Here is a 13,539-nt window from a genome sequence, read left to right as displayed (position 1 = left end):
AGCAAGCAGGAGTATATGGTGGTTGGAGCATTTGTCAGGTCTCTTCCACTGACTTGCAGCAATGACTTGGATGAGTCATTACATGTCTCTGTGCCTCAGTTTCCTTATCTGTAAAATGGGGATGATAGTAACTTCCCTTCCTCAGAGGGGTGTTGTGAGACTTAATGGAAGTGCTTTGAGATCACAAGATGAAAGAATGCTGCAACAGAAGGGTTCTGAGATGTAAAATAAGTTCTCTAAAAGCAACCAAGCTAAGATCCAGACCTTCCACGAATATCTTGTGGCTTAGAGTCCTGAGAAAGTAAGTGAGAGAGAGAGCTCAGTCACAAAACCCTTCCCCACAATTCTTTGCAGTTAAGGTTATTATGAATTCTCAGCACTGTGGACCTTATTCTGGGACATAACCCACCATCAAGCTTTACACAGAACTCCCCACTGAGCTAAAACAATGCTGCAGAAGGACTCTGCAGGGCACAGGACTGTATCAGGGGACATGCCTACCTAAACCACCATCCCACGGACCACACCCATAAGGGGTATGATCTGTGGATTGGGGCATGGTTCAGTCTCCTGAACCACTAACACACATGCTGCCAAAAGCAGCAAGCATTGGCAAGTGGATGGTGGGCGTGCGTGTTGGTTCTGCTCAGTGGGAAAGCACATCCCATCTCATGGCTTTGTGCACTGGGACTACCTACAAACTACAGCCCGTGGGCCACATCCAGCCCACGGGACCGTCCTGCCTGGCCGCTGAGCTCCTGGACTGAGAGGCTAATCCCCAGCCCCTCCCCTGCTGTTCCCCATCCCACACAGTTACGCCGCTGTGCGGGCAGCGGGGCTGTGAGCTCCTGTTGCTCTTAGCAGCATGGTAAGGGGGCAGCAGCGACGGCACACGCAGCAGTAAGAGGATTGGGTAGAGGTTCCCAGGGGGCAGTGAGGGGACAGGGAGCAGGGGGCGGTTGGATGTGGCGGAGGTTCTGGGGCACTCAGGGGTCAGGGAATGGGGGGGTTGGATAGGGCATGGGAGTCCCAGGGGGCCTGTCAGTGGGTGGTGGTGTGATAGGGGTCGGGGCATCAGGGGACAGGAGGAGGTTGGCTAGGGAGTGGGATCCTGGGGGGGCAGTCCCAGGAGGGGGCGGTCGGGGACAAGGAGCACGGGGGCTGGCTGGGTCGGGAGTTCTGAGGGGGACAGTCAGGGGGCAGGAAGTGGGAGGGGGCAAATAGGGGGAAGGGACAGGGGCCAGGCTGTTTGGGGAGGCACAGCCTTCCCTACCCGGCCCTCCAAAACGTTTGCCCACCCCTGGGGTAGAGGTTATAATATATCGCATTCCAAAGCCAAAAATGTTTTTTAAAGGATTATAGTTAGGTAAGTATCACATTCGCCCTAATAACATGGAAATAAGTTATGGGACACCTCTTAATAGGTTCCCCAATGCCCACACAACACATTTTTCACTTAAGATAACTGACTCCTCATCTTCACAAAGAACTTCCTTTGGCCTCCAACAGATCAGGAAACAAACACTAATCTCCCTCACAGTGTAACAAACAATCTAATCACCACCTCAGCAAACATTCAGCATTGACACTTGTGCAGAGGTTATGTGCATGGCATATGTTTGAAGTCATAATTAAGGTTGTGTGTCCAACTGTGAAAGACGTGTATAATGTTTTGACTCTACAACAGTCATTTCAGTTCCTCCTGCACCAGCACTCAAAACCCACAGCCTCCAAACGCTACAGCTGTCAAGGCCCCAATCCCAGTGCCTGCTGCTTCTCCTTATTTCCCCGTCTGAAGAGGATGCCTCATCACAGCCACATTGAATCCACCAGAGGACTGCACTGTGTTCCTCTGCCCCAATTTCAGGATCACAGTCCGGGTGAAAAAGGTCCATGCTTCAAAAGTGCCAGCCACTACTACACGTTGCTCACTACCATTGCATGGCTGGGCAGAGCGAAAGCATTCACACCAAACTATCTTTGGGCTGGGGAAAGTGCACTTAGTTGGGAGTCAGGAGAGTTAGTTTAAATCTCACCTCTTCCACTCACTTGCTGTTTACATTTCTGTTCGCTTAATACCTCCTTACTGAGCAAGGTGTCGTACCCTGACCTGGAGCCAGGCAAGTTACATTTCCCCATCTTATAAACAAGTAAGAGGTTGCATGGGGTCACTTGTGATGGAATGGAGAACAGGACAGTGTATGACAAATCTCTGGGCTTGGCTATCTTGTCTGTAACCACTGCCATAGTCATCAGACCACATTTCCTACACAGAGCCAGGAAGAGGACCCAGGAGTCCTGCTCCCCAACTTTCTATGGCTGTCTAGCAAATAGTGGTGTAATCCTTTGGTCAAGAGTGTGTTGCAATCCCCTCTAATATCTACTCCACATAAAGGATAAACTTTAGCTCAAATGGTGGAGATCTGGGCTGTGGAACTGAATATCTAGGGTCCAAAGCCTGCTGACAGCCTGCATGGAGAATCCTTATGGTCACACATGCCACAATTTATTTGTCCCGTTTTCTTTTTAAGAACCTCTTATTTCATTCATATAATGAGAAAATAGCCTTAAATGGGTGTTATACTTAAAACCCATTATAATCTGTCACTCAGGGTGCAGCAGGCAACAAAACCCCCGTGTTCCACATTTCATACATTTTGATTGCTTGTGTCACACACAGGCAGGTCTGGAGACTGAGAAATTCAATGGCTGTTGTGACATGGCGTCTGTCTCCTCTGGGAGCAACCTGGGGCTTTTCTTCCACTGAAAACAATGGGAAACTTCTTTACTAGGGGCAGACCCCTGCACACAGGAGCAATGGAAGCTGGCATCCCCACAAGGGAAATACTGTGGGGGCTGATCTATGTTTCTGCCCCTGCGTGTCACTCCCTCTCCCTTGCACACATTCACTGGAGGATAGAGGCAAAAATGGGACCCAGAGGGACCAGAGTGGCTGCTGCAGTGGACCTCACCCCCCCCTTCAAAACATACTTCCTAGCCTTTGTCTGCACTCCCTGTGAAATAGTAGCCATCATTACTGAAGGCATGAGAAGCCTCAATTCCATAGGGTAGCTTCAGCCCTGTTTGAAGTTTTGGGAAATAATGGCCACTTAGAGGAAGGAAAAATTGTAAACACAAAGGAAAAAGCAGAGGGAAAATCGTATGTAACTTTGCTTCATTACAACCTAATTTCTTCTTATGTACATTCTTCACTAGCTGGCAATGAGTTTCAACTGCACAATGTATGAATAACAGTCTAGGCATTTGTTAGCAATAGAGCAAAAAAGGCAAGGCAGGCAAAAAAAGGTCCCTTTTTTGTTACATCTGATATTTAATAGATGTCTGAAATCAGACAGACTGCTGATGAGTTTTAGGTAACTGTAAAGATGAATCAGCTAGTCTAAAAACTATCCGAGTTGCAGGAGATATAACTCAAATGAACTAAAAATACAGAGAAATGTTGAAACTTATTATTTTATTCTGCTCAAACTCTCTGTGATTGACACACGTATTTATTTTGCTTACATGGTATTTAGTTTGCTGAAGGGGCGGTGGGGATAACATTATGGGTATTTTTCCAGAGAGACCCGTGTTTATTTAGGTTGGCAGCAGGAAAAGATTTTTTAAAGCTACATCAATGCCCTGCCACCTGCGGTAAGCTGCTTGTTTTGCAACAGAACAGTCCTAAATGCTGGATGAGAGCTGGAAAATTTAATTAAAACTCACTTCAAAACAAATGCGTCCTGAAAGCATCTCAGGAAATCTATAGGTTCATCATTAAATTCGTTAGCAAGTTTATAAAAATCCAAAGACAAAAACAAAAAAATACATCTCAAATACGCATGAATGCACACACAAAAGAACACCCCCAGTTATTCAAATTCTCTTGGACCTTGCTCACTGTGGCAAGGCCCCTGGAGTAAGGCAAACATGAACGACCATCTGTTATTTTTGTCTGCAAAGCAGACACTTCCCCCTGATGAATCTTTGATAGCAGCCAAGGAATGGCAGCAACTGCTCTGGCAGAAACTGACAGCCAGCAGCCCTGGTCTCATTCCTCTTTTCACTCATCCTGCATGTTAAATGACTGCTTCAAACCCAGGAGTAGCTCTTTACAGATTAAAATTGAATATCCCTTTTCTGCGCTCTCATTTAAATTACAGCAAATGAAGGCAAGTGTCAGAGAGCAAGTGAAGGGAAAATAAGAAAGAGAGAGAGAGAATATCAGAGAATGAGGAACCCCAGAGGGAGCATTCACAGTGCCAAAGAGATACTCATTTTCTAGCACCATCTGTCAGGAGCCACTTAGAGCTTTTTCTTTTTTTCATTTTTTCTCTCTTTTCTTCTTGTTCCCCTTCCCACAATCCTTACCTTGCTTGTGGAAAACATCAGTAAGTAAAACCCTCTGGAACTAACAGAATTGTGGATTGGGTTTGCTTAAAGTGACATTTTATTTTAGGGCTTGATCCACCTCCCACTGAAGGCAATGAAAAGACTCTCATTGACTTCATCAGGAATCAGATCAGGCCCTTCAATCTCCATTGTTCAATGTCAGCTTCTCTATTAGTGATTTGTGCTGCTTTCTTGAAATGCTTACTCTGGCAAACAAGCCTCTGGAGATGTGCCTGCTGACTCCAGGCACCCAGGCCTATGTTTGCCCACAAGGCCCAGATTGGGTTGGCAATGAAATTACTGATCCCTCCCTATCTGACTGCTTGAGAATGGCAAACAGACCACCTGAGCAGTGGAACTTCTGCAAGAAGAGGTGGTCACCTGGGATTGTTCTGAATCCAGCCTATATGTTTTTGTTTAAAGAAATCCCACACACTATTTGTCAGCAGATTCGCAGCACTTTCACCATGTCAGATTTCCAGGGAAGGTTGCCTTGTGAGCCACAAAACAGCAATATTAACTTGAAATTTATCCTGAAAATTTGTGTTGGTGACAGGGGACGTAGAAGACACTGTTTCATACAAAAAATTGTATTAATGAGTTACCTTAATATTTGGGTCTCAATCCTGCTCCCACTGACAAAAGTAATCTCTACTTTGAAGGCTGAGAATCAGACTCTTCCAAACACAGGATGTAAAGTAGTACCTAAAACAAGTACATACATGCCACAAACTATAGTAAGTGCATAGACATTGGCCTTCAAGGTTTTACTCATATGTTCACTTAAGAACAAGTAATTCTTTAATTTGCAGGAAAAAATTACATTACACAAAGGTCATTATGGCAGAAGAGTAATTTTTGGTTGGGTCTATTTGCACAATGATTATTCCAGACCAGTGTAAATACATATGACTATTACAGCACTTCCTATGACATGTGACATGTAGGTATTAAGTGGTGATGGGGGAGGATTACTCTAATCATGAATGCTTTCTGTGTTTAGTTTCTCTCTTGTGATTTCATTTTGTTTGATCGACAGCCCCAAAGAAAGACCCATATGTTCTGTTTGTTGTCAATACCAAGGGCCATGCGGTCAACAGGATTCCAAACCACAGAACCCCGTATTGTCAGGTCTCAGAGTTCAGACCTCAGAAGTCATGCCTCAAATCAATAGATTGAGTTAAATAATACATTTCACCTTTTTATTCACCTTCTAGTACTGGAGCACTTAGGGCTTACTTACACTTGAAACGCTACAGCAGCACAGCTGAGCTGCTATAGTGCTTCAATATAGACCAATGGGAGAGTTCTCCTGTCGGCATAGGTAATCCACCTCCCTGAGTAGTGGTAACTAGGTTGACAGAAGAATTCTTCCATCAAGCTAGCATGGGGATTTAGTTCGACTTCACTATGCTGCTCAGGGGTGGGAATTTTTCATACCCTTGATCAACGTAGTTAAAATGACTTAATTTTCTAGCGTAGATCAGGCCTTAGGCTTCCCGTTTTCAAGCTTTTCTCCACACCAGTGAGAAAAAAATATTTTAGACGGAAAGCTGAGTTTCTTAGGCAGGAGTCCTAGCTCCTGAATCAGGTTTTTAAGACAAACTTCAGATATCAGAAGACTCATGATAAAGTTGTAACACACAACACTGAATATCCCACCTGCGTGAATCAAACCTGATCTTGAAGGGGCAAGAGGGAATCTCAGTCATTATGCTTCATAGAGATAACACAGTATTCATATCTTTAATCATCATATTCTCAGGTATTGTGGTGCTATGATCTATTGGCAATTCAATTCTCTGTTTTTTTCATAGGAGCTTTTTTAAAAAGATATTTTTTCCTCCAGGAGCATTATTATTATAGGCAATAATGACTCTAGTGTTGGAGCTAATCAACCTATTTTGCCTGGTCGTTCAACCTGTTGTCCATTGTTTGGTTCTATTGATCCTAGCTATAAGCCCACAGTAACTGTCTATTTCTCCAGATCTTCCACATCAGTCTCCCCCCGCCACCAGGAGGACTCCTTTGAGGAACAGGAGATGAGGCTGGATAGCCATCTGTCTTGGATGATTTAGACACCACAAATTCTGCATCTTGGCAGGGGGTTAGACTAGATGACCCTTGCAGTCCCTCCTAACCCTATGGTTCTGACACTTCCCTGCTTTTTCTAGATATTTAAATTCAATTTAAGGGCAGTCCTCAGAGTATGTGCTTTTCCTGCAGCATGGAGCTAGGAACTCTGGTGTCTGAGGTTGCTAGGTGCTTGGTATAAATACATTTTTTTAAAGTTTATCAGCCCAATAAGTGTTAGATCCTGCCCTCCACTGTGCCACCTTGCCCAGCCCCAATCAAACAGCACAGCATGATCTATTGTTTAGTGTTTAAGAGCTATATTCAGTCCCAGTATTGGCAGGGGTATAAGAAGGTGCAACTTCCATTGAAGGAGACTACTTACACCAAGGCTGTTTGGAGGGGTGAAATCCTAGCTGCCTTTCTGGCCAGTGCCACCAATCTCAAGGGAGCATGGTCTCCTGATTACAGTGTATGTACAGACATCTTTCTGGCCATAGAAGACAAATTGCTTTGGCTATGTCTTCTCCGGAGCAAGAACCACCCACTGCTGGGGCTCCATGAGCATTCAGCATGGAAGGGGAGGGGGGTTTTCAGGCACCTAATACCACCACGACCCTGCTCTGCATGGAGTTGCAGCATTCAAGGGCTGTGTGCCAAGGGTTCTGGCAGATGAATCTTCTAATTTTGGCAGAGGGGTTGCCCCAACAGTCTCCCACTTTTGTTTCTTCATTGACTTTCACTGCACTTGTGTGAGGCTCATGAGCTTTCATCATCTGTGGAGTAAAAACTGAGCAAGTTTGAATAGCTAGCACTCAGGGGGGAAACAGAGTCATTTAGCTTTTTACTCTCAGTGAGCAATAAAAGATTTATTAACAAAAGGAACAGGTATATATCAAAACTAGCTATGTTGTAATTCACCACTAAATGGCAATATCTTTTCTTATTACAAACATTCCATTTAACTCAAGTATGGATTTTTGTTGTTTTTTTAAATAACTTGTGGGTAGATTTTAGTTTATCAAAGTTCAGCAAGATACTTAAAGACATGCATAACTTTAAGCACCTGAAGAGTCTCATTGACTTCAGTGGAACCATTCAGATGCTCAAAGCTAACTACATGCTAAATTGGGTCTAAATGAGGGACTGAAAGTATTGCTAGAACCATGCATATCTGAAAGAGCTTCTCCTGGCAGGTCTAGGATCCATATCCCTGTTAACTAGAGCAGGTCAAAAAACGGGGGGGGAGGGGGAATTACACAGAAAAAAAAGTTAACGCATTTTCCTTTTAATATTATTTTAGAAAATTTCAGAACACACACTTCAAAGTTCTTTTCACTATTAAAAAAAGGGGACACCCACTCTTCTAGTTGGTCAAGAAGTGGGGACATTTTTTATAAAATTTCAACCAGAGCTGTTCTCAGCAACTGAACCAGCTGGGACATAACACAATGTGGGAAAGTGTCCAAAATGTTTGACACCGATTTTCAATGTGCATAAAATAAAATCATGTATCAGAAACTACACTAGAAGTGATTAAGCAACTGGACTGATAACACTGGCCAAACTCTACTCTTATTTACAAGAAATCGGGTCACCTCTTAGTAAGTCTTTTTTCCTTCCTCTTTCTTCTTTTGTACTTATCTTGAATAATTTTTCAAATACCTAGTTTTGTGTACCTGTTTCTTTTTGCCGAACACCATCTTTTTCTCATCCCTTCTCCTGTAATTCTCTCTTGTCTCTTGCCCTTCTTTTTTGTTCTGGCTCCTGCTGTTTTGGCCTCTTTCCATATTTTTACTTTAGCTCAGTTTATTTCTTTATCTGTTTACTCACCATTTATCCTTCGCATCCAGATTCTTGTCTCCAGATGTGGACCTTAATACTGCCCCCACCCCCGCCATTCATCTCAGCCTGTACATGCTATGCAGGGACTCTCTTTTTACAAGGCTTGTGCCTGAAGCTACTGCTGTTGCCAACTCTTTACTGCTTCTTTCCTCTCCCCAGGCTCCTCAAAAAGCAGGGAAAGCATTCCATGGTGCTACCTGCGAGAAGAGAAAAGGAAGCCACCTAAATCAGTAATGATCAGTGTTCATGTACAAGGAGCTAAGCACTGAACACAAGGAATCTAATTTTCTTCTCACCCACGCATTGGTTTTACACTCATGTAATTCCTTTGAACTCTGTGGAGTTACTCCTCATTTAGTCTAGTGTAAGAGAAAAATAGGGGTATGTCTACACTATGAAATTAGGTCGATTTTATAGAAGTCGATTTTTAGAAATCGAGTTTATACAGTCAGTTGTGTATGTCCCCACTAAGCGCATTAAGTCGGGGGAGCGTGTCCTCAATACCGTGGCTAACATTGACTTACATAGTGGTGCACTGTGGGTAGCTATCCCACAGTTCCCGCAGTCTCTGTTGCCCAATGGAATTCTGGGTTAAGCTCCCAATGCCTGATGGGGCAAAAACATTGTCGAGGGTGGTTTTGGGTACATCATCAGTCGCCCCTCCCTCCCTCCGTGAAAGCAATGGCAGACAATCGTTTCGCATCTTTTTTCCTGGGTTACCCATGCAGCCACCATACCACGGCAAGCATGGAGCCCACTCAGCTCATCGTTGCTGTTGTGAGCACTGTAAACACTTTGCACATTATCCTGGAATATGTGCAGAACCGGGCTAAGAGATGCCAGCAGAAGGACGATTGTGATGAGGACTTGGACACAGATGTTTCTGAAAGCACAGGCTGTGCCAACTGGGACATTATGGCAGCAGTGGGGCTGGCTGATACAGTGGAACAGCAATTCTGGGCCCGGCAAACAAGCACAGACTGGTGGGACTGCATAGTGTTGCAGATATGGGAAGATTCACACTGGCTGTGAAACTTTCACATGTGTAAGGCCACTTTCCTTGAACTTTGTGAGTTGCTTTCCCCTGCCCTGAAATGCAGGAATACCAAGATGAGAGCTGCCCTGACAGTTGAGAAGCGAGTGGCAAAAGCCCTGTGGAAGCTTGTAATGCCTGACTGCTACCAGTCAGTCGGGAATCAATTTGGAGTGGGCAAATCTACTGCTGGGACTGCTGTGATCCCAGTAGCCAAAGCAATCACTGATGTTCTGCTATCAGAGGCAGTGACTCTGGGAAATGTACAAGCTGTAGTGGATGGCTTTGCTGCAATGGGGTTCCCTAACTGCAGTGGGGCAATAGACGGAACGCATATCCCTATCTTGGCACAGGACCACGTTGTCAACCAGTACACAAACTGCCAGGGGTACTTTTCAATGGTGCTGCAAGCACTGGTGGATCACAAGGGACGTTTCACCAACATCAATGTGGGATGGCCGGGAAAGGTGCATGATGCTCACATCTTTAGGAACTCTGGGCTGTTCGAGCAGTTGCAAGAAGGGACTTATTTCCCAGACCAGAAAATTACTGTTGCGGATGTTGAAATGCCAATAGTTATCCTTGGGGACCCAGCCTACCCCTTGTTCCCATGGTTCATGAAGCCGTACACAGGCAACCTGGACAGTAGTAAGGAGCAGTTCAACTATGGGCTGAGCAAGTGCAGAATGGTGGTAGAATGTGCCTTTGGACATTTAAAAGCTCGGTGGCACTGTTTGCTGACTAGGTTAGACCTTAGCACAACCAACATTCTCATTGTTATTGCTGCTTGCTGTGTGCTCCATAACATCTGTGAGAGTAAGGGGGAGATGTTTATGGCGGGGTGGGAGGTTGAAGCAAATTGTCTGGTGGCCGATTTTGAGCAGCCAGACACCAGGGCGATTAGAAGATCACAGCTAGGCATGCTGCACATCAAAGAAGCTTTGAAAACCAGTTTCATGACTGGCCAGGCTACGATGTGACAGTTGTGTATGTTTCTCCTTGCTGCAAGCCCACCCCCTTTGTTGATTTTAATTCCCTATAAACCAACCACCTCCCACCTTCGATCACAGCTGGCAAAGGAAATAAAGTCACTATCATTTTGAAACCATTCATTCTTTCTTTATTAATTTTTAAAAACTGAGATAACTGACAAGGTAGCCCAAGTGGGGTGGGGTGCGGGAGGAGGGAAGGACAAAGCCACATTTCTTATTATAGCCACACTACAAATCGAAAGTGTTTGAATGACAGCCTTCTGTTCCTTGGGCCATCCTCTGGAGTGGTGTGGCTGGGTGCACGGAGCCTCCCCCCTGTGTTCTTGGGCGTCACCTTCTAATCTGCGATAACCTCAGGGATGGAGATGATAGGGGGAGCATAAAAACATTTGCACCTGGGGGGAGATAAAAAGGGAGAGTAAAATTTAAGATGATACATTTCTGAGAACAAAAGGGAGGCTCTTTCACAGTGAATCAAGCAATTCACAGCAGACAGCACATGTGCTTTAGGTACAAGGTCTCATTTTGCCTTTTATATTGAGCACCTGCTTGTATGGTGACACATCATAGATTCATAGATACTAAGGTCAGAAGGGACCATTCTGATCATCTAGTCCGACCTCCTGCACAGCGCAGGCCACAGAATCTCACCCACCCACTCCTATGAAAAACCTCACCCATGTCTGAGCTATTGAAGTCCTTAAATCATGGTTCAAAGACTTCCAGGAGCAGAGAAGCCTCCCTCAAGTCAACCATGCCCCATGCTACGGAGGAAGGCAAAAAACCTCCAGGGCCTCTCCAATCTGCCCTGGAGGAAAATTCCTTCCCGACCCCAAATATGGCAATCAGCTAAACCCTGAGCATATGGGCAAGATTCACCAGCCAAATACCCAGGAAAGAATTTTCTATAGTAACTCAGATCCCATCCATCTAATATCCCATCTCAGGGGATTTGGCCTATTTACCCTGAATATTTAAAGATCAATTACTTACCAAAATCCCATTATCCCATCATACCATCTCCTCCATAAACTTATCGAGTAGAATCTTAAAGCCAGATAGATCTTTTGCCCCCACTGCTTCCCTTGGAAGGCTATTCCAAAACTTCACTCCTCTGATGGTTAAAAACCTTCGTCTGATTTCAAGTCTAAACTTCCTGGTGGCCAGTTTATACCCATTTGTTCTTGTGTCCACATTGGTGCTGAGCTGAAATAATTCCTCTCCCTCTCCTATATTTATCCCTCTGATATATTTATAGAGAGCAATCATATCTCCCCTCAACCTTCTTTTAGTTAGGCTAAACAAGCCAAGCTCCTTAAGTATCCTTTCATAAGACAAGTTTTCCATTCCTCGGATCATCCTAGTAGCTCTTCTCTGTACCTGCTCCAGTTTGAATTCATCCTTTTTAAACATGGGAGACCAGAACTGCACACAGTATTCTAGGTGAGGTCTCACCAGTGCCTTGTATAACGGTACTAAAACCTCCTTATCCCTACTGGAAATGCCTCTCCTGATGCATCCCAAAAACCGCATTAGCTTTTTTCACAGCCATATCACATTGGCAGCTCATAGTCATCCTATGATCAACCAATACTCCAAGGTCCTTCTCCTCTTCCGTTACTTCTAATTGATGCATCCCCAACTTATAACTAAAATTCTTGTTATTAATCCCTAAATGCATAACCTTATACTTCTCACTATTAAAGTTCATCCTATTACTATTACTCCAGTTTACAAGGTAATCCAGATCCTCCTGTATAATATCCCGATCCTTCTCCGAATTGGCAATACCTCCCAGCTTTGTATCATCTGCAAACTTTATTAGCACACTCCCACTTTTTGTGCCAAGGTCAATAATAAAAAGATTAAATAAGATTGGTCCCAAAACCAATCCCTGAGGAACTCCACTGGTAACCTCCCTCCAACCTGACAGTTCGCCTTTCAGTAGGACCCGTTGCAGTCTCCCCTTTAACCAATTCCTTATCCACCTTTTGATGTTCATATTGATCCCCATCTTCTCCAATTTAACTAATAATTCCCCATGTGGCACGGTATCAAATGCCTTACTGAAATCTAGGTAAATTAGATCCACTGCATTTCCTTTATCTAAAAAATCTGTTACTTTTTCAAAAAAGGAGATTAGGTTGGCTTGGCACGATCTACCTTTTGTAAAACCATGTTGTATTTTGTCCCATTTACCATTGACTTCAATGTCCTTAACTAATTTCTCCTTCAAAATTTTTTCCAGGACCTTGCATACTACAGATGTCAAACTAACTGGCCTGTAGTTACCCGGATCACTTTTTTTTCCTTTCTTAAAAATAGGAACTATATTAGCAATTCTCCAATCATTCGGTACTATTCCTGAGTTTACAGATTCATTAAAAATTCTTGCTAATGGGCTTGCAATTTCAGGTGCCAATTCCTTTAATATTCTTGGATGAAGATTATCTGGGCCCTCCGATTTAGTCCCATTAAGCTGTTTCAGTTTCGCTTCTACCTCTGATATGGTAATATCTACCTCTATATCCTCCTTCCCATTTGTCATGCTACCATTATCCCCAAGATCCTCTTTAGCCTTATTAAAGACTGAGGCAAAGTATTTGTTTAGATATTGGGCCATGCCTAGATTATCTTTAACCTCCACTCCATCCTCAGTGTTAAGTGGCCCCACTTCTTCCTTCTTAGTTTTCTTCTTATTTATATGGCTATAGAACCTTTTACTATTGGTTTTAATTCCCTTTGCAAGGTCCAACTCTACTCGACTTTTAGCCTGTCTCACTTTATCCCTACATGTTCTGACCTCAATTAGGTAGCTTTCCTTGCTGATCCCTCCCGTCTTTCACTCCCTGTATGCTTTCTGCTTCTTCTTAATCACCTCTCTAAGATGCTTGCTCATCCAGCTTGGTCTACAACTCCTTCCTATGAATTTTTTCCCCTTTCTGGGATACAGGCTTCCGATAGCTTCTGCAGTTTTGATTTAAAGTAATCCCAGGCCTCCTCTACCTTTAGATCCATAAGTTCTTCAGTCCAATCCACTTCCCTAACTAATTTCCTTAATTTTTGAAAGTCAGCCCTTTTGAAATCAAAAACCCTAGTTGCAGATTTATTTTTGTTAATCCTTCCATTTAGTTTGAACTGAATTAGCTCATGATCACTTGAGCCAAGATTGTCCCCTACAATCATTTCTTCTATGAGGTCCTC

The sequence above is a fragment of the Dermochelys coriacea genome, chromosome 7, assembly GCF_009764565.3.
Source record: "Dermochelys coriacea isolate rDerCor1 chromosome 7, rDerCor1.pri.v4, whole genome shotgun sequence".
NCBI classification, from domain to species: domain Eukaryota; kingdom Metazoa; phylum Chordata; order Testudines; family Dermochelyidae; genus Dermochelys; species Dermochelys coriacea.
Note: the sequence above shows the minus strand (reverse complement) of the source record.